Source organism: Phyllobates terribilis, unplaced genomic scaffold (genome assembly GCF_046119375.1).
Source record: "Phyllobates terribilis strain yellow unplaced genomic scaffold, ASM4611937v1 Scaffold_1__5_contigs__length_1240528914, whole genome shotgun sequence".
Lineage (NCBI taxonomy): Eukaryota > Metazoa > Chordata > Amphibia > Anura > Dendrobatidae > Phyllobates > Phyllobates terribilis.
The window spans coordinates 1,077,171,777-1,077,195,709 of NW_027362761.1; positions in this window are offsets into that span (position 1 = coordinate 1,077,171,777).

The following is a 23,933-nucleotide window of genomic DNA, read 5'->3' on the forward strand; positions in this document are numbered from 1 at the left end:
ACCAGGAAACCTCCCACTTGCTCTCCGACGTAATCTCTATTACTGTGGTGACCAGACCCCTGGGGTGCCACACATGGCTCTTGTAAGGGGCATTGCAGTAACATAGTAACATAGTAACATAGTTTGTAAAGCCGAATAAAGACTTGCGTCCATCAAGTTCGACCTGTTAGTTCTGTAATTGCTAAAGTTGATCCAGAGGAGGGCAAAAACCCCAAATGATTGGGCCAATCTTCACCTGAGGAAAAATTCCCTCCCGACTCTGAAACCAGCAGTCAGAATAAATCCCTGTATCAACCTACTATTTTATTTTATTTTTAAGTATATGCTGAAATCTGCCTGGTATCTAGAAATGCATCCAGTCCCCGCTTGAACTGGTGTAGTGAATCCGACATTACCGTCTCCTCACTCAGTGAATTCCATATTCTCACTGCTCTTACCGTAAAGAACCCCTTCCTATGCTGGTGCTGAAACCTTTTCTCTTCCAGTCTTAGTGAATGCCCTCTTGTTACCGTAATATCCCTCCTTTTGAACAAATCCCAGGCAAGATCTCTATACTGTCCCCTAACATATTTGTACACATTTATTATGTCCCCCCTCAACCTTCTCTTTTCCAGGCTGAATAGTCCTAGTTTTGACAACCTCTCTGGGTATTGCAGTCCCTCCATTCCCTTTATTAATTTTGTTGCCCTCCTTTGTACCTTTTCAAGCTCATTTATATCCTTTCTATATATTGGGGCCCATAACTGAGCACAGTATTCCAAGTGTGGTCTGACCAGTGCTTTGTACAGTGGAAGAACAATGTTCTCATCCTTTGCAGCTATACCTCTTCTGATACATCCCATTACCCTGTTTGCCCTTACAGCAGCGGCCTGACTTTGGGCACTCCAATTTAGTTTGCTATCAATCAAGATGCCCAAGTCCTTCTCCATCTCTGAATTCCCCAATGATTTCCCATTCAGTGAGTACTGGTGACTTCCATTTTTCCTTCCCATATGTATGACCTTACATTTCTCCTCGTTAAACCTCATTTGCCATTTAATGCTCCACCTACCCAGCTTATCCAAATCCCTCTGTAGGTCTGCACTGTCCTCTTTTGTATTAATTGTTTTACATAACTTTGTGTCATCTGCAAATATTGATATTTTACTATTTATCCCGTTGACTATGTCGTTAATAAAGATATTAAATAACATTGGGCCTAGTACAGACCCCTGTGGTACCCCACTAGTGACGCTTACCCAATCTGAGTATATTCCATTTATAACCACCCTCTGCCTTCTATCCTTTAGCCAGTTAGCTACCCACTTGCAGACATTTTCCCCCAGCCCCATCATTCTCATTTTGTATACCAACCTATTATGTGGCACGCTATCGAACGCTTTTGAGAAGTCGAGATACACGACATCCACTGGTTCCCCCTGATCTACTCGAGAGCTAACCTCCTCGTAGAAGTCAATCAGGTTTGTTTGGCAGGAGCGATTCCTCATGAATCCATGTTGGTTCGGGATTAAAAGATTATTAGCATCAAGATGCTCCGTAATTGCCTCTTTAATGAAGCTTTCAAAAATTTTGCCCACAACGGACGTCAGACTCACCGGCCGATAGTTTCCGGCGTCACTTTTCGCTCCCTTTTTGAATATTGGCACTACATTCGCCTGTCGCCAATCAAGTGGCACAGACCCAGTCTCAACAGAGTCCTTAAATATAAGATATAACGGTCTGTCTTCCCCTCTATGCTCCACCCCCAGTATTGACCCATTGAGTGTCTGCTCGGTGAGCAGCAAACTCCGTTCCATGTTGTCGATGCTCCTCAGTACCGCTATCTGAGCACTTAGATCCAGAATTTGGGCTTCCAAGTGCACGATATGCTCACATCTCTCGCAGCAGTATGGATCCTCGAGCGGTTGCTCACTGAATGCATACATTGCGCAAGATGTACACTGCACGGCTCCGGCCAAAATGGACGTCATTCTAAATATGGGGATACAGTCAGTATATATATACAAGTACAAAACACAATTATTTATATATAGGTGTATGGACGGGGATCAATTAGGGATGTGCAAGTGTATCAATTAGATATCGGCGGGGGATCAGTTAAGTATCAAGTATGGACGGGGGAATCAGATAAGTAGGTCAGGTGGATTAATTAAGTAAAAAGTAAAGTAAAGAAAGAATGAAATACAGTCAGCAATTCAGTCCTAAGTCCTCCCTTCCAAACTCCCTGAATCCAAAGTCACTGAAAAACAAGTCACACACTTACTTTCGTTCGCACTTACGCTCCGGACACACGCAGCTCGTTCACACTCGCAAACTAAGAGATTTAAAGAGTTTTTTTTTTGTTTTTTTTCTTCCTTTTCCAGCAATGTACCCTTCACCTCAATTCACTTCCAAAGGACTTGATGTCCAACCAGCTGCCCCTTATAAACCCTTAATTATGACCCCTTCCCCTTAATTAACCCCTTGTGAGTAAATCTACACCTCAGGATTTTAGTGCAATGTAGTTAACCCTTAAATACACAGGTAGTAAACTAAGAAACTAAAACTGTAGTGAGAAAATAGGTTTTAAAAAGCCCAATAAATCTAAACAGGTAGAAAAGCACTCAGCAGGTCACAATGCAGCACTCACCGCAATTCACACAGGTATTTTCTGCAGGATTCCCAAATACCTCTTCACTGAAAAACAAGTCACACACTTACTTTCGTTCGCACTTACGCTCCGGACACACGCAGCTCGTTCACACTCGCAAACTAAGAGATTTAAAGAGTTTTTTTTTTTCTTCCTTTTCCAGCAATGTACCTCATAATTTTTGGAAAGCCTTCCATTCACTGCTTAGGCCAACAGTGCACAGGAGACCCAGTTGCTATAAATGGAAAAAAAGGTTTAGTTAACGCTCTCTGACCTCCATGTCATTTCCAAGGGGCATTGGAATGCCTCGAAATTTTTGGTAGGCATTGCACTCACTGTATGCCCTATAACTGTGTAGCCGAACCGCTCCTTTTGTTACAGAAACATATCCTACAAGACATATCTGGTTGACTGGCCTGATATTGATGTGAATGGTCCCTGTTCCTCCTGCTCTTTCTCCTTTGCCACTACCTCATCCATCATTTATCACCTGAAGCTTTGTTTTAATGGGAGTCATAGAACTTGGATAGTAGCAGGAAAACATCCAGCAATCCTCAGAGGAGGTAGGATATGCGCCAAAACGATGACCTCCTCAGGCCTAGCCGCTACTACATACATGCGCTTGCATTACAACAAAACAAAGCAGATGCTAACTTCTATCATCCTCATCATGCTCCTCACCTTGGCACTCTCAACTCCCCTGATGGAGAAGCCAGGGCCCACCGGAGGAGTCTGATAGTCCGGTGGGCTCGGCCAATGCTGCCCTAAAGCAGGCCAGGCTAAGAAAAGTGTGGGAAAGGTTACCGGTACAAATAGGGGTGGCTGGGGACCGAGTATGGACACCCGGCCACCCCCTGGAGGCTGGGGAGCAAGCGGGACACCCGGCCTGGGGACTGAGTATGGATACCAGGCCGCCGACAGAGCCATGGCGTGGTGGCCAGATTCCGCCTCCACATGCCTAAAAGGCCCAATTTAAAGTGCAGGCAAGCAAGCAGTATGGTATTGCAGCCTGGGGGTGGGTGGGTGGCAGGCTGCATACTTGCGCTTGCATTGCAAGGAATGGGAGAGGTACAATTGGAACACTGCCCTGGGACAAGGACTTGAATGGGGATAGTTGCAAGTCTGCAACGACAGGTGCAAGGTGGGAGGCATCTTCGCATGTACCATGAACAGGGGTTTGGCATGCACACACTACAGCGGAATAGGCTCTCCTTCCCACTAAATGCACTGGGGAGGGCACATGTAATGTTTTGGTATACGCGCTTAATCTTATGTATAAGGCACACCAGGACAAATAGGGGCGGCTGGGGACTGAGTATGGATACCTCGCTGCCGAAGCAGCCATGAGGTAGTGGCCAGCTTCGGCCTCCTCTAAACTAAAAGGCCCCATTTCAAGTGCAAGCTAGCAGTATGGAATTGCAGTCTGGGGGTGGGTGGGTGGCAGGCTGCACACTTACACTTGCATTAAAAGAAAACATAGCAGATGCTAACTTCTGTCATCATCATCATGCTCCTCACCTTGGCACTCTCAACTCCACCGATGGAGAAGTCAGGGCCCACCGGAGGAGTCTGGTTCTCTGGTGGGCTCGTCCAATGCTGCCTAAAGCCGGCCGGGCTAAGAAAAGTGTGTGTGGGGATGTTCCAAGGAGAAATGGGGGCGGCTGGGGACCGTTTATGGACACCCGGCTGCCCCCAGGCGGCTGGGGACCGTGTGGACACTCGGCCGCGGGGCGGCTGGGGACTGAGTATCGACACCCGGCCGCCGGGCGGCTGGGGATTGAGTATGGATTCCAGGCCGCCAACACAGCCATGACGTGGTGGCCAGATTACGCCTTCACATGCCTAAAAGGCCCAATTTCAAGCTCAAGCAAGCAAGCAGTATGGTATTGCAGCCTGGGGGTGGGTGGGTGGCAGGCTGCATACTTGCGCTTGTATTGCAAGGAATGGGGGAGGTACAATTGAACACTGCCCTGGGACTAGAACTTGCATGGGGATAGTTGCAAGTCTGCATCTTCTGATGCGGCAAGGATCACTTATGATGGGCACACTTTTAGACAGTGACCTGGGAGTCAGAGATGCTTCCAGGGGTCTTCCCCATGCTGTTCCCATGTCTTTTCAGCACTTTATACACAGCACATGGCCAGATAAGGTTGTAAAATGTTAAAATGACATTTCCCGGTGAATGCATTTGTCATAGTTGAAAGCAATACAAAAGTGCAAAAACGCATAAAAAATGCTACTTGTGAACATAGCCGAAGGTGTGGAGGAGTATTTTTGTTTTTGGTCATTTATTTTAACTTATACACAAGTCTTTTCCCTGGAAAGGATGTTCCTTAACATATTTCACAGGAAAAAAGTTTCACTTTCGTTTTATTGTGAGCCAGTAAAAGTGGCTTAATACCTCTGACCACGTTGTTGACAACAGTGACCTGGGAGTCAGAAATGCTTCCTGGGGCGATCCACATGCTGTCCCCATGTCATTTGAGCACTGTCACTATCGTTTTGGGCACTTGTTAGGCTTTTAAAAGACTGCCGGGGGTGCCACCGCAAAAATGCTCGAGTCTCCCATAGACTAACATTGGGCTCGTTGCTCGGGTCGAGCACCCGAGTATCACGGCGAGCTCGGCCCGAGCTTCGAGCACCCGAGCATTTTAGTGCTCGCTCAACACTAGTCATTTGCAATACATCTGACCCACCAAATTAGTGTGATACCACGGGCTCTACTCAGCCATCTAAAAGATCAAGCTACAATACAGCTCGACCACCGCATTGACGCCAATGTATGGTAATTATAAAATGTTTTAATCCGAGCGTAATTGACCCTATTTATGCGTCCTGCATGTCTTTTCATATTGGTCTTGCATAAATTCCTCTTAGTTCCCACAGGACATCACTCTCCAGGTCCCAACAATGTATCTGGTTTAACAAGGACGTCTGAAATACAGACAGAAACCCTATACCACCAACCAGGTAACTACTTTTTAATATTGTAATGCAGCGCCTTGCTGCATTGCTAAAATGTCCAGGGGGTGTGCTCTAGCTGACCATGTACCTCACCTCAGGTGACTGATCACATGACTGTGACATCATCACAGGTCCTGTGTGCAGAGATGGATATATAAATCCTGGTGGTTTGGAAACAGGCTAAAAGGTGTGAGGCCTAATCCCTGTGTGTGGGACACCATTAGCCTGGAGAGGCTGGAAGAGAGAGGCCTGGTGAGACCTGGTGAAGCCTGGTGAAGCCTGGAAGGCAGAGGCTGGATCTAGGATACCAGTAGCCTTTTGAAGGCACGTGGCTTGGAGACTACGTCTGGGAAGCCTTAAAGCCCCAGCAGTGGCAGAACCGAGCTGAGAGAAGCAGGTAAAACCCGGCAAAGGTAAAAACGCTGCTTGATGTGGACATTAATATTGTTACCTTGCTGAAGGCTGTATCTGGAGCCAAGTGGACATATCTGTCACTGGAAAGGCTCTTGGACATTATATGTGTAATATGTCGGTGAGCCACTGAGATGGACTATGTTATGTGCAGTTTATGATGTGTAATAAACTGGTGGACTGTGAAATACCGGAAAGATGTTGCATGTGTGCTTTAATTGACCCGGTGAAGCGAGTACCCCCAGCGTGATGAATAGCGCTACCTCACATGTGGTGGAGAATGCGGGAAACTGCAGCCTGGTTGCTAGCGGTAACGGCACAGGACGATGAGTGTGGATGCAAGCATCTTGCTGTGGCTTGGCAGGGTCACGAAGATTAAAGCATCTGGCTGTAACTCGGCGGGGTTATGAAAATTGTCGTCACACCCAAACCTGGTTTGCTGTGGCTCGGTGGGGTCACGAAGATTAAAGCATCTGGCTGTAACTCGGTGGGGTTTCCAAAATTTTCGTCGCACCCAAACCTGGTTTGCTGTGGCTCGGCGGGGTCATGAAAATTTTTCCGGGAGGAGCGGTGTAAGTGTCTAGTGTGAACAGTGTACCGCGATGGCTGTGAATGGAGCTGCAAATGAGACTGAAGCTATTGAGCGATTAAAGTGCCGGTTAAAATCGCAGCAGGTATTTGAGAAACGTCTACAGGACATGGTGCAGGAACGGCAGGAGCTGTTGGCACCGTATAGAAATGGTGGCTGTGGACCATTCTGTGAACTCTCCAGGAGCGCCTGTATTGTCCCAGAGTGCCCGGGGAGGTGGTAAGAGATATTGTGAACTGTGTCCTAAGAGTGTTGCGTTTTTTTTTGTTAAAGTACCCCCTTTAGGTGTGGTTGTCCAAAATGGGGCGGAGTCTAAAAAGGGGGCAGATTTTCAAAAGAGTATGGAGTATAGAAAACCAAAATTTGTTACTGGTTGTGGGTTGGTACGGCCTAAAAATGACAATTTGACCGTTGATAACGGGGTAGCTCCACTAGAAGGGGTTGACGTCAAGGTGGGAGGTGACTTGCTGGTCCACGACACCATGGGGAGTGACACAGACTCCACAACTGACGGTGACGCTATGAAAGTAGAAAGAGAGTTCAGTCAGGAGGGGCTAGACGAGGGGAGAAAGTCCCCCTCTCGTCGTCGACGGCGCAAGGGCCACAAAAAGGTTGCTCCTGTAGTCTTTGCTGAAAGTGAAAATAAAGAAAATGTAATGATGTGTGCCTTTGTTCCAAGTGTGGATCCTCCTTTAGAGGCAGAAGAGGAGGTGACGTTGCCAGTAGTAACCTCCAGTACAGTACTGAGACAGAAGGATCAGGAACCGACAGCCCTGAAAGAGGAGGTGGCCAGTCATGACCAAGAGCTGGAGCCTATCAGGCAGCAGTATCAGAGTGACGTGCAGCAACTAAGGAAAAACATGGAGAACGTGTCCCAGGACCAGCTGAACCTGGAGTCTAAACGGCAGAAAATAAAGTTTGAGAGACTGGCTGTTGAGAGCCGAGTGGGCGCATTGGATATATATTCAGCTCTGGCTCGGGATAGCACATGTGCTGGGTCACGCGTGCAATAGATTTTAAATGCAATAGTTAAAAGTGCAGTTATACATGGGCAGTTGGACAGGGCAGGAGACAGGTAAGGTGCATAAGATATTCATACAAACATGCTTCTCGGTCAGTCATACTGCATTATAAATTAATCTTATTAATCTGCTTTTTATTTGTTTTCACATCTCCTTTCTCATAACTCGCCCGCCCTTTAACACATTCTGTGCACTCTCTCTATATCAACCCCTCCCTTCTCCCCTCTCCCATGTATAACTCTGAGGCTCTACTGACATTCCTCACCCACTGCAAACCATCCTCTACCTCCATACAGTACTCAAAACGTTCATACAAATCCTTGCACCACCTGCTCTTTCTCTTCTTTCTCCTTTTACTAGTCGCAGGCGACATCTCACCCAACCCTGGGCCCCCCTCCACTAGCATACATTACTCTCCTCCAGCTGCATGCCCTCTCCTTTCGATTTCCATTGCGCTCTCTGGAACACACGGTCTGTGTGTAACAAACTAACTTACATCCATGATTTTTTCCTCTCTAATTTCCTTAACCTTCTGGCTATCACTGAAACCTGGATTCAGCAGCCAGACACCACCGCTGCTGCTGCTCTCCCGTTTGGTGGGCTGAAATTTTCACATACTGCCAGACCTCACTTATGTTTCCTTCCTTTGATGTCCAAACCATCAGACTCTTTAAACCCTTCTCCCTGCGAGTGGCAGTTGTGTATCGCCCTCCAGGCTCCTCCCACCAGTTCTTGGATCACTTTGCCACCTGGCTTCCTCACTTTCTATCCTGTGACATCCCTACCCTCATCATGGGCGACTTTAACATCCCCATCGATGATCCCCTCTCCCAATCTGCCTCTGATCTACTTTCTCTAACCTCTTCATTCCGTCTCTCTCAATTTACTAATTCTCCTACCCATGAAGACAGGAATACTCTGGACCTGTTTTTTTCCAGTCTCTGCTCGCTGGATGACTTTACCAACTCCCCTCTCCCGCTCTCGGACCACAACCTTCTTTCCTTCTCTGTCAAGAATTGTCTCCTCACCCGGGACACCCCCACTTACCACACTTATAGGACTACATGTACCATTAATACCCAGCAGCTTATGGACAATCTCCACACATCTTTAGCCCCCATCTCCTCCTTCTCCCGTCCAGACTTAGCATTGTCACACTACAATAATACACTGAAGAGTGCCCTAGATGAAGCAGCTCCTTCTACTCGCAGAAAGACCCGACACAGACAACGGCAGCCCTGGCACACGATGCAAACATGTCTTCTTCAACGTTGCTCAAGGTGTGCTGAGCGCCAGTGGAGATAATATCTTTTAGCAGAGGACTTCATCCACTATAAATTCATGCTCAAAACCTATAACTCTGCCCTTCATCTGGCCAAACAATCCTACTTCACCACCCTCATCACTTCAATGTCCAACAATCCAAAACGACTTTTCGAAACCTTAAACTCCCTCCTGAAACCTAAAGCACTGGCCCTGACCACCAACCTCAGCGGGGAGGATCTGGCCTCTTATTTCTTTGAAAAAATCAACCACATCCATCAGGACATCTCAGCCCAATCTCCTCAGTGCCTGGATCCCCTTCCCTGCCGCACTTCAAGCTCACTTGCCATCTTTGAGCCTGTTACAGAAGAAGAAGTTACCCAGCTCCTCGCTTCTTCTCGGCCTACAACCTGCAACAGTGACCCCATTCCTTCACATCTCCTGCAGTACCTCTCACCGGTGGTCACCACTCACCTAACTAAAATATTTAACCTCTCTCTTTCTTCAGGTATCTTTCCCTCCTCATTTAAACATGCCATCATAACTCTTTTACTTAAAAAGCCATCCCTGGACCAGAACTGCACTGCTAAATACAGACCTGTCTCTAATCTTCCCTTCAACTCTAAACTCCTGGAACGCTTGGTCCACTCCCGTCTAATCCGCTATCTCTCAGATAACTCTCTCCTCGACCCTCTACAATCTGGTTTCCGCTCCTTACACTCAACTGAAACTGCCCTCACTAAAGTCTCTAATGATCTACTAACAGCCAAATCCAAAGGTCACTGCTCCCTGCTGATTCTCCTGGATCTCTCTGCAGCATTCGACACTGTGGATCACCAGCTACTCCTCACTATGCTCCGCTCTATAGACCTCAAGGAAACCGTTCTCTCCTGGTTCTCCTCCTACCTCTCTGACCGCTCCTTCACTGTATCTTTTGCCGGCTCCTCTTCCCCTCCTCATCCCCTTACTATCGGGGTTCCGCAGGGCTCAGTCCTAGGCCCCCTCCTCTTCTCTCTATACACTGCCCCTATTGGACAAACAATCAGTAGATTTGGGTTCCGGTATCATCTCTATGCTGACGACACCCAATTATACACTTCTTCCCCTGACATCACCCCTACCCCAATACAAAATACCAAGGATTGTTTGTCTGCTGTGGCTAACATCATGTCCTCCCTCTATCTTAAACTGAATCTCTCCAAAACTGAACTTCTTGTGTTTCCCCCCTCTACTAACCTAACTCTACCTAACATCGAAATTACCTTGGAGGGTTCAACCATAACTCCCAAGCAGCACGCCCGCTGCCTTGGGGTCATATTCGACACTAACTTTTCCTTTACTCCCTATATTCGATCACTCACTCGCTCTTGTCACCTACATCTCAGTCTATCGTCCTACACGTGCCCTCCATTCCACAAATGACCTAAGACTAACATCCCCCATAATCCAAACCTCGCATCTCCGTCTCCAAGACTTCTCTCGTGCTGCGCCAGTTCTCTGGAATGCTCTACCCCAGACGATCCGATTGATGCTTAACCCCGATGTCTTCAAGCGCGCTTTAAAAACCCATCTCTTTAAACAAGCCTACCACTTCAAATACCCAGTAAACTAACTTTCCCCTGTTCCCTCCTAAATACTATTCAGAATCTGCTCCCTACTGTTCATCTGTCTCTACACCCTTCATGCACACGATAACTGCACTTGATAATTGAGTATTGCACTTGAACATACAGGCTGATGACCGGATCTTACAGCTTTATATGATAATCCCGACTTATTATAATTGCTAGACTATAAATAACAAGCACTTTCCACCTATTGTGTCCCCCCATTTCCTTGTAGAATGTAAGCTTGCGAGCCGGGACCTCACTCCTGATGTAACTGTTTAAACTGTCTCACCTTGTATTGATTTTATTGTCTGTACATGTCCCTGTTTAATTGTAAACTGCTGCGGAATATGTTGGCGCTATATAAATAAAAATTATTATTATTATTATTATTATTATTAGAGACAGAGAGGTCTGTGAGAACTCTACTGTTAAAGGAGCAGTTGAAGCAGGAAGGGCTTCAGAGATGGGCTGCTGAGAGGCGAGTAGCTGAGCTAGAGGAAGAAGTTTTCGAGCTCAAAGGTCACCTGGCAAAGTATCACTCAGTGAACGAGGCCTCCTTGGAGAAGGAAAAGGGCAAACAAGTTGCACTTACTCCTTTATACCATGAGAAGGTGGACCTGAGGAGAGCTAAGAGAGTGTTAACAGAAGATAAGTATGAAATGGAAGTGGTCAAGATTAGAGATGAGCGGTGTTCGACTAGAACTGTTCGCCAATCTCAAATTCGAGCTGTTTTGGGCGGTGTTCGAGTTGTTCGACGAACCCGAACGATTTGCAAAAAATTCGGCTGTTCGAGGTTATGTTCGATAACTGTTCGTGCACCAAAAGCGTGTCCTGCATGTCTGGCGCTATTTAGAGCACCAATCATGCAGGGATTGTCTGCCACTCACTGTAATGCCACAGCCATGGTGGTTGTGGCATTACAGTGATTGCCCAAATCGATGGGAACAGTGCCAACAGTGAAACATGAAAAGCCGGCAATTCAGCAGCGGCATACACCTGTACCCGACAATTTAGAACCGAAAGAATAGAGCTTCACACATAGATTAGATAGATATAAACATGTCAGCCACATATATACGAAGTACAGTGAAAGTGCTGCTTACTGTACTTGTCATTTAGCGTAAAGGATTTATCAAAAAAAATAATAGTGTTTTCATGCACCGTCTCTTTAAAAAAGCCGGCCGGCAATTCAGCAGCGGTACCCGACAATTTATAACAGACAGAATAGAGCTTCACACATAGATTAGATAGATAGAAACATGTCAGCCACATATATACGAAGTACAGTGACAGTGTTGCTTACTGTACTTGTCATTTAGCGTAAAGGATTTATCAAAAAAAATAATAGTGTTTTCATGCACCGTCTCTTTAAAAAAGCCGGCCGGCAATTCAGCAGCGGTACCCGACAATTTATAACAGACAGAATAGAGCTTCACACATAGATTAGATAGATAGAAACATGTCAGTCACATATATATGAAGTACAGTGATAGTGTTGGTTACTGTACTTGTCATTTAGTATTAAAATAAAGGATTTATTATTAAAAAAATTGGCGTGGGGTTCCCCTTAATTTTAGGCTCTAGCGGAGGTTAAGCAGACGGCTGGGGCAGATGTTTGAAGCCTGGGAAGGGGGTAATACCCACGGAGCTTCCCAGGCTACTAATATCAGCCCCCAGCTGAATACATAGCCTTTACTAGCTATTAAAATGGGGGACACCCCAAAAAAAATGACGTGGGGTCCCCCCTAATTTAATAGCTAGCAAAGGCTAGGCAGACAGCTGGGGGCTGATATTAATAGCCCAGGAAGGGAGCCATGAATATTGGCCCCCTCCCAGGCTAGAAACACCAGCCGTCAGCCGCCCCAGAAATGGCGCATTCATAGGATGCGCCAATTCTGGCACTTAGCCTCGCTCTTCCACGCTGCCCTGGTGCGGTGGCAGGGGGTAATAGGGTTGGGGTTGATGTCAGCTTATAATGCCAGCTGACATCAAGCTCAGGTTAGTAATGGAGAGGCGTCTATAAGACACCCCCATTACTAACCCCATAGTCAAAGTTAAAAAAAACACAAACACCCAGAATAAAGTCCTTTAATTGAAATAAAGACACAATCCTTTATTGTTCTAAATTAAACCATACTTACCGTCACGCCCATTCCAGCTGAAGCCAACGATCTCCTGCAATAAAAGAAAAATAATAAAGCAACCTCATCCTTACCTTTCCATGGTTCCCACGACAGCTTCAGCTCTGCTACATCGAGATGACAGGCTGGACCGCAGCAGAACGCTGCCATCCAGCCTCTCATCCCGCAGACACTGAGAAGCGCAGGCTTGCTTGCGCTGCTCAGCGTCTCTCTGTGACGACATCCAGATGAGCCGAGTTCATGTCCAATGAACTCGGCTCACCTCATGCACGTCACTGACAGCGTGGGAAAATTCTCACGCTGAAGCGGTGAGTGCAGGAGAATTCTCCCACGCTGTCAGTGACGTGCATAAGGTGAGCTCATGTCCAATGAACTCAGCTCACCTCCTGCACGTCACTGACAGCGTGGGAGAATTCTCCTGCACTCAGCGCTTCAGCGTGAGAATTCTCCCACGCTGAAGCGCTGAGTGCAGGAGAATTTTCCCACGCTGTCAGTGACGTGCATAAGGTGAGCTCATGTCCAATGAACTCAGCTCACCTCCTGCACGTCACTGACAGCGTGGGAGAATTCTCCTGCACTCAGCGCTTCAGTGTGAGAATTCTCCCACGCTGAAGCGCTGAGTGCAGGAGAATTTTCCCACGCTGTCAGTGACGTGCATGAGGTGAGCCGAGTTCATTGGACATTAACTCGGCTCATCTGGATGCCCTCACAGAGAGACACTGTGGAGCGCAAGCAAGCCTGCGCTTCTCAGTGTCTGCGGGATGAGAGGCTGGATGGCAGCGTTCTGCTGCGGTCCAGCCTGTCATCTCGATGTAGCAGAGCTGAAGCTGTCGTGGGAACCATGGAAAGGTAAGGATGATGTTGCTTTATTATTTTTCTTTTATTTCAGGAGATCGTTGGCTTCAGCTGGAATGGGCGTGATGGTAAGTATGGTTTAATTTAGAACAATAAAGAATTGTGTGTTTATTTCAATTAAAGGACTTTTTTCTGGGTGTTGTGTTTTTTTTAAATACTTTACTAGAAATTCATGGTGGTCATGTCTAATATTGGCGTGACCCCATGAATTTCGGGCTTAGGGCCAGCTGATAATGCCAAGCTGGCCCTAACCCCTTTATTACCCAGTGAGCCACCGCATCAGGGCCCTGGATGAGTTGGGTACAGCGCCAGAAGATGGCTCTTCTATGAACGCGCCATTTTCCGGGGTGGCTGCGGACTGCAATTTGCAGCGGGGGTGGCCCAGAAAGCTTGGGCCTCCCTGCGCTGCGGATTCCAGCCCCCAGCTGCCTAGTTGTACCTGGCTGGACACAAAAACAGGGCGAAGCCCCACGTCAATTTTCTTTAAATTATTTCATGAAATAATTAAGAAAAAAAGGGCTTCCCTATATTGTTGTGTCCGGCCAGGTACAAATAGGCAGCTGGTGGTTGGGGGCAGCCCGTTCCTGCCTGCTGTACCTGGCTGGACACAAATATAGTGCGAAGCCCCACGTCAATTTTTTTTAAATTATTTCATGAATTTCCTGAAATAATTTAAAAAAATTGAAGTGGGGCTTCGCACTATATTTGTGTCCAGCCAGGTACAGCAGGCAGGAACGGGCTGCCCCCATCCACCAGCTGCCTATTTGTACCTGGCCGGACACAACAATATAGGGAAGCCCTTTTTTTCTTAATTATTTCATGAATTTCATGAAATAATTAAAAAAAAAGTACGTGGGGCTTCGCCCTATTTTTGTGTCCAGCCAGGTACAACTAGGCAGCTGGGGGCTGGAATCTGCAGCGCAGGGAGGCCCAAGCTTTCTGGGCCCCCCCCCGCTACAAATTGCAGTCCGCAGCCACCCCGGAAAATGGCGCGTTCATAGAAGCGCCATCTTCTGGCGCTGTACCCAACTCATCCAGGGCCCTGGTGCGGTGGCTCACTGGGTAATAAAGGGGTTAGGGCCAGCTTGGCATTATCAGCTGGCCCTAAGCCCAAAATTCATGGGGTCACGCCAGTATTAGACATGACCGCCATGAATTTCTAGTAAAGTATTTAAAAAAAACACAACACCCAGAATAAAGTCCTTTAATTGAAATAAAGACACAATTCTTTATTGTTCTAAATTAAACCATACTTACCATCACACCCATTCCAGCTGAAGCCAACGATCTCCTGCAATAAAAGAAAAATAATAAACCAACCTCATCCTTACCTTTCCATGGTTCCCACGACAGCTTCAGCTCTGCTACATCGAGATGACTGGCTGGACCGCAGCAGAACGCTGCCATCCAGTCTGTCATCCCGCAAACACTGAGAAGCGCAGGCATGCTTGCGCTCCTCACTGTCTCGCTGTGACGGCATCCAGATGAGCCGAGGTCATGTCCAATGAACTCGGCTCACCTCATGCACGTCACTGACAGCGTGGGAAAATTCTCACGCTGAAGTGCTGAGTGCAGGAGAATTCTCCCACGCTGTCAGTGATGTGCATGAGGTGAGCTCATGTCCAATGAACTCAGCTCACCTCCTGCACGTCACTGACAGCGTGGGAAAATTCTCCTGCAATCACCGCTTCAGCGTGAGAATTTTCCCACGCTGTCAGTGACGTGCATGAGGTGAGCCGAGTTCATTGGACATGAACTCGGCTCATCTGGATGTCGTCACAGAGAGACGCTGAGCAGCGCAAGCAAGCCTGCGCTTCTCAGTGTCTGCGGGATGACAGGCTGGATGGCAGCGTTCTGCTGCGGTCCAGCCTGTCATCTCGATGTAGCAGAGCTGAAGCTGTCGTGGGAACCATGGAAAGGTAAGGATGAGGTTGCTTTATTATTTTTCTTTTATTGCAGGAGATCGTTGGCTTCAGCTGGAATGGGCGTGATGGTAAGTATGGATTAATTTAGAACAATAAAGGATTGTGTCTTTATTTCAATTAAAGGACTTTATTCTGGGTGTTTGTGTTTTTTTTAACTTTGACTATGGGGTTAGTAATGGGGGTGTCTTATAGACGCCTCTCCATTACTAACCTGGGCTTGATGTCAGCTGGCATTATAAGCTGACATCAACCCCAACCCTATTACCCCCTGCCACCGCACCAGGGCAGTGTGGAAGAGCGAGGCTAAGTGCCAGAATTGGCGCATCCTATGAATGCGCCATTTCTGGGGCGGCTGACGGCTGGTGTTTCTAGCCTGGGAGGGGGCCAATATTCATGGCTCCCTTCCTGGGCTATTAATATCAGCCCCCAGCTGTCTGCCTAGCCTTTGCTAGCTATTAAATTAGGGGGGACCCCACGTCATTTTTTTTGGGGGGTCCCCCATTTTAATAGCTAGTAAAGGCTATGTATTCAGCTGGGGGCTGATATTAGTAGCCTGGGAAGCTCCATGGCTATTACCCCCTTCCCAGGCTTCAAACATCTGCCCCAGCCGTCTGCTTAACCTCCGCTAGAGCCTAAAATTAAGGGGAACCCCACGCCAATTTTTTTAATAATAAATCCTTTATTTTAATACTAAATGACAAGTACAGTAACCAACACTATCACTGTACTTCATATATATGTGACTGACATGTTTCTATCTATCTAATCTATGTGTGATGCTCTATCTTTCTGTTCTAAATTGTCGGGTACCGCTGCTGAATTGCCGGCCGGCTTTTTTAAAGAGACAGTGCATGAAAACACTATTATTTTTTTAAATAAATCCTTTACACTAAATGACAAGTACAGTAAGCAACACTATCACTGTACTTATTATATATGTGACTGACATGTTTCTATCTATCTAATCTATGTGTGAAGCTCTATTCTTTCTGTTCTAAATTGTCGGGTACAGATGCTGAATTGCCGGCCGGCTTTTTTAAAGAGACAGTGCATGAAAACACTAATATTTTTTTTAATAAATCCTTTACACTAAATGACAAGTGCAGTAACCAACACTGTCACTGTGCTTCTTATATATGTGACTGACATGTTTCTATCTATCTAATCTATGTGTGATGCTCTATTCCTTCTTGTCTAAATTGTCGGGTACCGGTGTATGCCGCTGCTGAATTTGCCGGCCGGCTTTTTTAAAGAGAGTGTCTTCTGAGCAGTTTGTCAGCTTTTGGACACCTTTGCAGGTGTTTTCTATGTGTTTCTATGTGTTTTTGTTTGCCTGCCATTGGTTTTAACGGTGTTCGACGGTGTTCTAAGGTGTTCGACGAACAGTTCGACGAACAGTTCCTCGAACATCCCGGTGTTCGACGAACCGAACCGAACCCAAACACTACGGGGGTGGCTCAACACTAGTCAAGATGAAAATTCTTGAATTTGTAGCTGTGAGTCAGCTCAGGGGAAGCATACAGGGTGATGAAGCTGAAAGTCAGTTGACCTTGAAACCTGAGCCAGTTGATCATTTGGAGACCACTGGTGAGACAGAAACCTCTCGGTACAAGTGCCTCATAGATGTACCCGAGGATTTGAGAGAAGAATGCACCAGTGAGTCCGTGCATGAAGAGTTTAAGAAGGCCGTGGGAGCCTGTAAGGTGTACTCAACCTCAGAAGCTAAACAACTGGTGGTTCATATTTTTATTCCTTAATTTTCTAATTAAATTTTAATATATTTAATCAATAAATATGTTTTTTAAGTGTACCCATACTCTCCTTATTTCCTGATCTCAGTGGACCAGTGCGGTGGTAATCCATTATTATTATCTTAAACCCTCAATACACTACAGGGTTTATGGTGCCCCCTACCACCTGCAGCAGGCACACTGTGTGACTTATCAGCGCCCCTAACTTGTTTTTTGAAGTTTATCTGTATTGCCAGAAATGGTGAGGGATAAGTGCTCTGCTGTTTTCATTACATACACACATTGTTACCCGACCCCTTGATGGAGGATTGTGCACTTTTGTCCAAACCAGGAAGATGTGCAGATCCCTCAGAGAGGGGAGGAGGTGCTTCAGTTGAAGTTGTAGTGTGAGGAAGAAAGCAGCATCATGCAGTTCTCTGTGCAAGGGAGAGAAGTGTACTCTCTGCATGTACAAGCTGCACAAGGCAGGGTCCAGTCCCTAGAGCACAGAGATGTCCAGAGTCTGTGCTAAACTGTGAGTCTGCTCGGTCTTCATATAACGAGCAGTGAAGTGTTTTACCGGGAGCTCAGCAACGGCATGGAGTGAAAGACACTGCTGCCAGAGAAAGTGAATGTTCTGACAGGATTCATGTTGCCTGCTCGCTGGATGGGATCACAGATCCAGTAACTCTTTACCTTGGACCCCTGGGGATTCAAGGAATCATCTATTAGAGGTATAATTAGCAGCAGAAAGGCTACACAACCTCACAGCAGAAAATCTGAACCCTCACCATGCAGGTCTGACCAAAACCCTGAATTGTACAGAAACTTCTGGAACTGTTTGCAGAATTCTAGTAAAAGGTACAAACTGGTTATCACCCTGTCTAAAGCTAATTATTCTCTGCTGCACCATTCCTGCTCCATCTCCCCTGCGAGCCAGCCCTGGTTGGGAAGGGTTAATCATCTGGCACTGCTCATCACCACCTAACTTCCAGGGACCCCCATCAGTGGCCGGCCATATGAGGCCAAACATCCCAACTGGCGTCACAAACGTTTTTATTATTTTATTAACCCCCACAATTGATAAAGACTGTTGCACGTCCCCGGTCGAACCATAGCAGCACTCGGACCACCGTGCACCAATACTGTGACCGTAGCTGTAAAATAATACTCTTTCTGTATTATTTTTTTCTACTGAGGACTTCTCAAAGTATCAATATCACGATATTCTTATAAAAAAATGTATCTATTTATTCTTGGATTGTCCATTAAAAAGAATCAAATTGCAGCAGGTACATACAATAATTAGTTATAAAGTAATTGTCCATTTGTCCATAATTAGCTTAATGGTTGAGATTCACCCATCTTTCCTTGGATCCTGGCTGGTAAATCATGTCTTTATCCAGCACGTGTCCAGGCCTACATGTCAGATACTTCTCAGCATGAAGATTCTTCTGTGTCTTGTGGCGTGGGCAGAGCAAGAGAGCCCCCCCTTTCTGTACCATGGGCTTTTATAGCCAGTCGTATGGCACACCTGTTCTACATATGGTAGTGAACTAAAAATACACACACAAATAGCGCATGTCAACTAGACACGATGGCTGAGGCATAGAACCCAGATTTAAGAAAAATGATTATCGATTATTAATTATTTAACAGTAGCGGCCCTGCCGGGGCGGCACACTCTCATCGCTACAGAAATGCCAAACATGTAGATGCTAACCTGGAAGTCCCCTATACACTGTTTGAAGAATTATGAGTTAAATGAGTATTTTGATCACATGATACTTTTTATACATGTTGTCCTACTCCAAGCTGCATAGGCTTGAGAGCCAACTACCAATTAAGTAAATCTGGTGATGTGCATCTCTGTAATGAGGAGGGGTGTTGACTAATGACATCAACACCCTATATAAGGCGTGCTTAATTATTAGGCAACTTCCTTTCCTTTGGCAAAATGGGTCAGAAGAGAGATTTGACGGGCTCTGAAAAGTCCAAAAATGTGAGATGTCTTGCAGAGGGATGCAGCAGTCTTGAAATTTCCAACCTTTGGAAGTGTGATCACCGAACAATCAAGCATTTCATGGCAAATAGCCAACAGGGTCGCAAGAAGCGTGTTGGCCAAAAAAGGCGCAAAGTAACTGCCCATGAATTGAGGAAAATCAAGCGTGAAGCTGCCAAGATGCCATTCGCCACCAGTTTTGCCATATTTCAGAGCTGCAACGTTACTGGAGTATCAAAAAGCACAAGGTGTGCGATACTCAGGGACATGGCCAAGGTAAGGAAGGCTGAAAAACGACCACCTTTGAACAAGAAACATAAGATAAAACGTCAAAAATGGGCAAGAAATATCTTAAGACTGATTTTTCAAAGGTTTTATGGACTGATGGAATGAGAGTGACTCTTGATGGGCCAGATGGATGGGCCAGAAGCTGGATCAGTAAAGAGCAGAGAGCTCCACTCTGACTCAGACGCCAGCAAGACGGAGGTGGGGTACTGGTATAGGCTGGTATCATCAAAGATGAACTTGTGGGACCTTTTCGAGTTGAGGATGGAGTGAAGCTCAACTCCCAGACCTACTGCCAGTTTCTGGAAGACAACCTCTTCAAGCAATGGTACAGGAAGAAGTCGGTATCGTTCAAGAAAAGCATGATTTTCATGCAGGACAATGCTCCATCACAAGTGTATCACCCAGGGGGAATATAGGGGACTCGCTACCCGGGCCTTTTACCTTGTTTAGGAGGTCACGGCAGTCAGCTCCCGGGCCCGTACTTTGGGTCTCTCTTTAAAAAGCGGTTTTAGTGTATAGTTTGTCTCGTGACGCCACCTGTGGTTTCCGGTAATGGTTACCGGAGCTGCTGCAGACCTCCGGGGGTGATGGGATGGAAGCTGAGATGTTTCTGCTCCCCACAGGTGGAGCGGGCCCCCGGGGCAGTGTAGGTGCAGATGGTGGTGATGCTGGGACTGATGGTGGAGGAGAGATGGCGCAGCGGAAGTAACCGACAGAGGCAGTGCAGTCATCCGAGTTTTACTCACAGTTCTTGTTCAAGGTTCTCAGGTACACTGTACGGGTGTCAGCCTCCGCATTGCACTGCGTCCACCAGACCAGGGGTTCAGCACTTTCTCAAATATATCAGGAGCGCTTGACGAAACCCCGCTTTCTTTATGTTCCTTACTACACCGACTTCTCGCGCTGGGTCTTCTTCCTCCTGCCCTGCGCTTCCCACACACAGTTCCAATCTGTTGCTCTGAAGTCCCTCTGGGCAACCTGGAGTTCCCGGACCTACTTGATGCCCTTCACGGTGACTAGGGTGAGACTGTGGCGACTGCACCATGGAAGTGCAGAAGGCTCCGTTTTTTCCAGCCGAGACCTGGACTAACACGGCTGGTCCAGAGACCAGTTCCCTTCCTGCCGCCTGATCCCTCTGACACCTGGCAGATTCGGGGCGTACGGGTGCCGTCCTGCACTCACCGTACCCCCTCTGATTCCTTCTGTAAAACGTAGCTTTTCTTTTTTGCTCCCCTCCTGAGCCTCTAATACTAGGCCCCACACATGGAGCAGAGCTCCTGAAGAGACTCTTTTTGGTTCCCCCCACTCCAGCCAGGGACAGGGCTCAGCAGGAACACAATGCATCTTGCCCTTCCAGCCGGCCTGGAGTAGTGTAGTGTTGAATGCGGGTGTTGGGGTTCCGGGCAGCACTCCCTCCTTACCTGAGAGAAGGAGACACCACACCTCTGGGTGAGGTGCAGTACCTCTGTGGCGACTGCACCCTCAGAGGTGCCACACATGCATCCAACTACTCCACAGCGTGGCTGGCCAGTAAAGGTCTAAAAGAAGAAAAAATAATGACATGGCCCCCTTGTTCAACTGATCTGAACCCCATAGAGAACCTGTGGTCCATTATAAAATGTGAGATCTACAGAGAGGGAAAACAGTACACCTCTCGTAACAGTGTCTGGGAGGCTGTGGTGGCTGCTGCACGCAATGTTGATCGAAAACAGATCAAGCAACTGACAGAATCTATGGATGGAAGGCGGTTGAGTGTCATCATAAAGAAAGGTGGCTATATTGATCACTAATTGTTTTTGTTTTTGCATGTCAGAAATGTTTATTTCTAAATTTTGTGCACTGATGTTGGTTTACTTGGTGAAAATAAACAAGAGAGATGGGATTATATTTGGTTTTTATTAAGTTGCCTAATAATTCTGCACAGTAATAGTTACCTGCACAAACAGATATCCTCCAAGCTTGGATATTTATGAGTCTTTTGAGTTGATTGAGAACATAGTTGTTGATCAATAATAAAAATAATCCTCTAAAATACAATTTGCCGAATAATTCTGCACACAGTGTATTTCCATTAACAGATGACGGACCTGAGTGGGGACTTGGTTTTTTTGTGGATTGAATTGAAGCATATCCAAGGTCGGTAAGTACCTACCAACCTGTACGTATGGATACAGTCCAATATCAGGAAGGGGTTAAATTAATTATGGCCGCTACATACCCCTCCCAGGTTTACTCCACAGGGGGGTTTTTATGATTCTTCATGAGTTGGGGGTTTAGTGTCTTTTTATAGTTTTTAGCCTGGGTTTATTTAAAAAAAAAAGGCGATTTATATCAAATCAGATTGGTATATTATTGTCACAGTTGTGATATTGCGGTTGAGGAGTCAAATGGAAGTGGACGGAAAGTTATGATGGACTCATTTTAATTTAATAGAAGCTGTTACACAATGGTGGTGAATAGGCTGAGCTTTGGTGGCCAGCCTGAAGGATGTGGTAATGGTAACGTCTTCCTGGGGCGGCTTAGCTGTTAAGCGCAGGAGTAAGGATCTTTGGTAGGGTCATTGGAGCCTTTGAAGTGGACTGGCTTTGCTACTGTGGCAAGTGAGAGCGTGGATTGCTGCCTGTCAATTGCTGTATGGCAGGCAGCCCGGGGATCTCACAGTATCCGCGAATCTCAGAATATACTTGCCTAGCATTTCACATGACTATACTCATGTGATTTTAAATAAAAGCTGTGGCCTTTTTGTCACCAAAAAAACAATGTGTTGTGTATTTTTTGTTATTGGGCTATGTGTAGCGCCGGCGTCCCTGCCCTCTGCTAGGCAGGGACGCTGTTCCCCTCACCTCTCTGCTCCGTGCCCGGCGTCCTCCTCCCGCTCTGCTGGCAGCGCGCGCTCCTTCCCGGCCACTGTGCTTAGGGCGCGCGCGTGCGCTCTCCCTCCCTCTTAAAGGGGCCGCGCGCGCCGTCCTAAGGAGTCCCCGGCCAATGGCCGGAGGACTTCACCATATTTTAGGCACCTCCTCCAAAATGGAGGTGCCCGAGCAATGTTGTTGCACTGTTCACTACTCTGCTTCAGCCCTCAGGTCCCGTTGCCAGTTACCTGCCAGGTTCCTGCCTGATTACTTGCTACCTGCCTGCTAGTCTGAGGTCCGACGGTCTGCCTTACTACTCCTGTCAGTCTGTCTAAGGACCTGCCTGCCCGCTCACCTGGGAGCGCACATCAGCTACCTGCCTGCTTGCCTGAGGTCCGACGGTCTGCCTTCCAACTCCTGTCAGTCTGTCTATGGACCAGCTTGCCCGCTCACCTGGGAGCGCACATCTGCTACCTGCCTGCTAGCCTACCTGGAGGCTCCGCCGTCACGTGCTGTGACCATCTGCCTGTCCAGTGACTTCTGCCCGCTCACCTGGGAGCGCTCATCTGCTACCTGTCCGCTAGCCTACCCGGAGGCTCTGCCGTCACGTGCTGTGACCATCCGCCTGTCCAGAGACTTCTGCCCGCTCACCTGGGAGCGCTCATCTGCCGCCTGTCTGTTGGTCTTCCTGGAGGCTCCGCCGTCACATGCTGTGATCACCCGTTCATCCAGAGACTCTCGCCTGCTCACCTGGGAGCTCACGTCTATCATCAGCCGCCACAGGTCGTACCAACCCTTTACCTAGAGACTGCCCCGGTCACTTGCCGTGACCACCAGCCCGTTCATCCAGAGACTGCCTCGGTCACTTGCCGTGACCTCCAGCCCGTTCACTCAGAGACTGTCCCGGTCACTTGCCGTGACCACCAGCCCGTTCATCCAGAGACTGCCTCGGTCACTTGCCGTGACCTCCAGCCCGTTCACTCAGAGACTGTCCCGGTCACCTGCTGAGACTTCCAGCCCGTCTTCCCTGGTCGCCACCCGCTCCCTTACAAGGACCGCCCCCTTGTATAGTAGCTCAGAGGTTCCGCCTCCCAGACCCGTTACACTATGTAGTTTAGTTTGTCTGTTAATAAATGAGGATCCATGCCATATCCAGAAGTTATTTACTATGATCTTTTATTTCATTGCTGTAAATGAAGGTTTGCAATGTCAAAAATGTTATATCATCATTTCTTAACCAGGCGTTAACCAGGTCCAGGTAATGATGTAACAGTCAGAAGGCCACAGGAAGCTGGTGAAGGTCCTTCTATACAGCTCCAGGTGGATCTGCTGGACTTCAGGGCGCTAGATGTGGAGGTTTCCGGTCTTTCAGTTGATTCTAGGGCAACGGTGACAACATGCAAATGCACGAGCAGCCCTGGATAATCCACGCCGGCAGGATGATAAGATCCGGCGGAAGATGGAACCTATGAGAAGAGAAGTAAATATAATGTAAGTGATTGGACTCCATATTACATGATACCACTGTGCGGTCACTGTGGACGGACAGCAGAGGAATCTTATCATACAGAGGTCGGGGATCATTGTCAGCCATCATACATGTGGCAATCCATCACTGACAGGCAACATCTGCTCCACATGAATTATTCTCA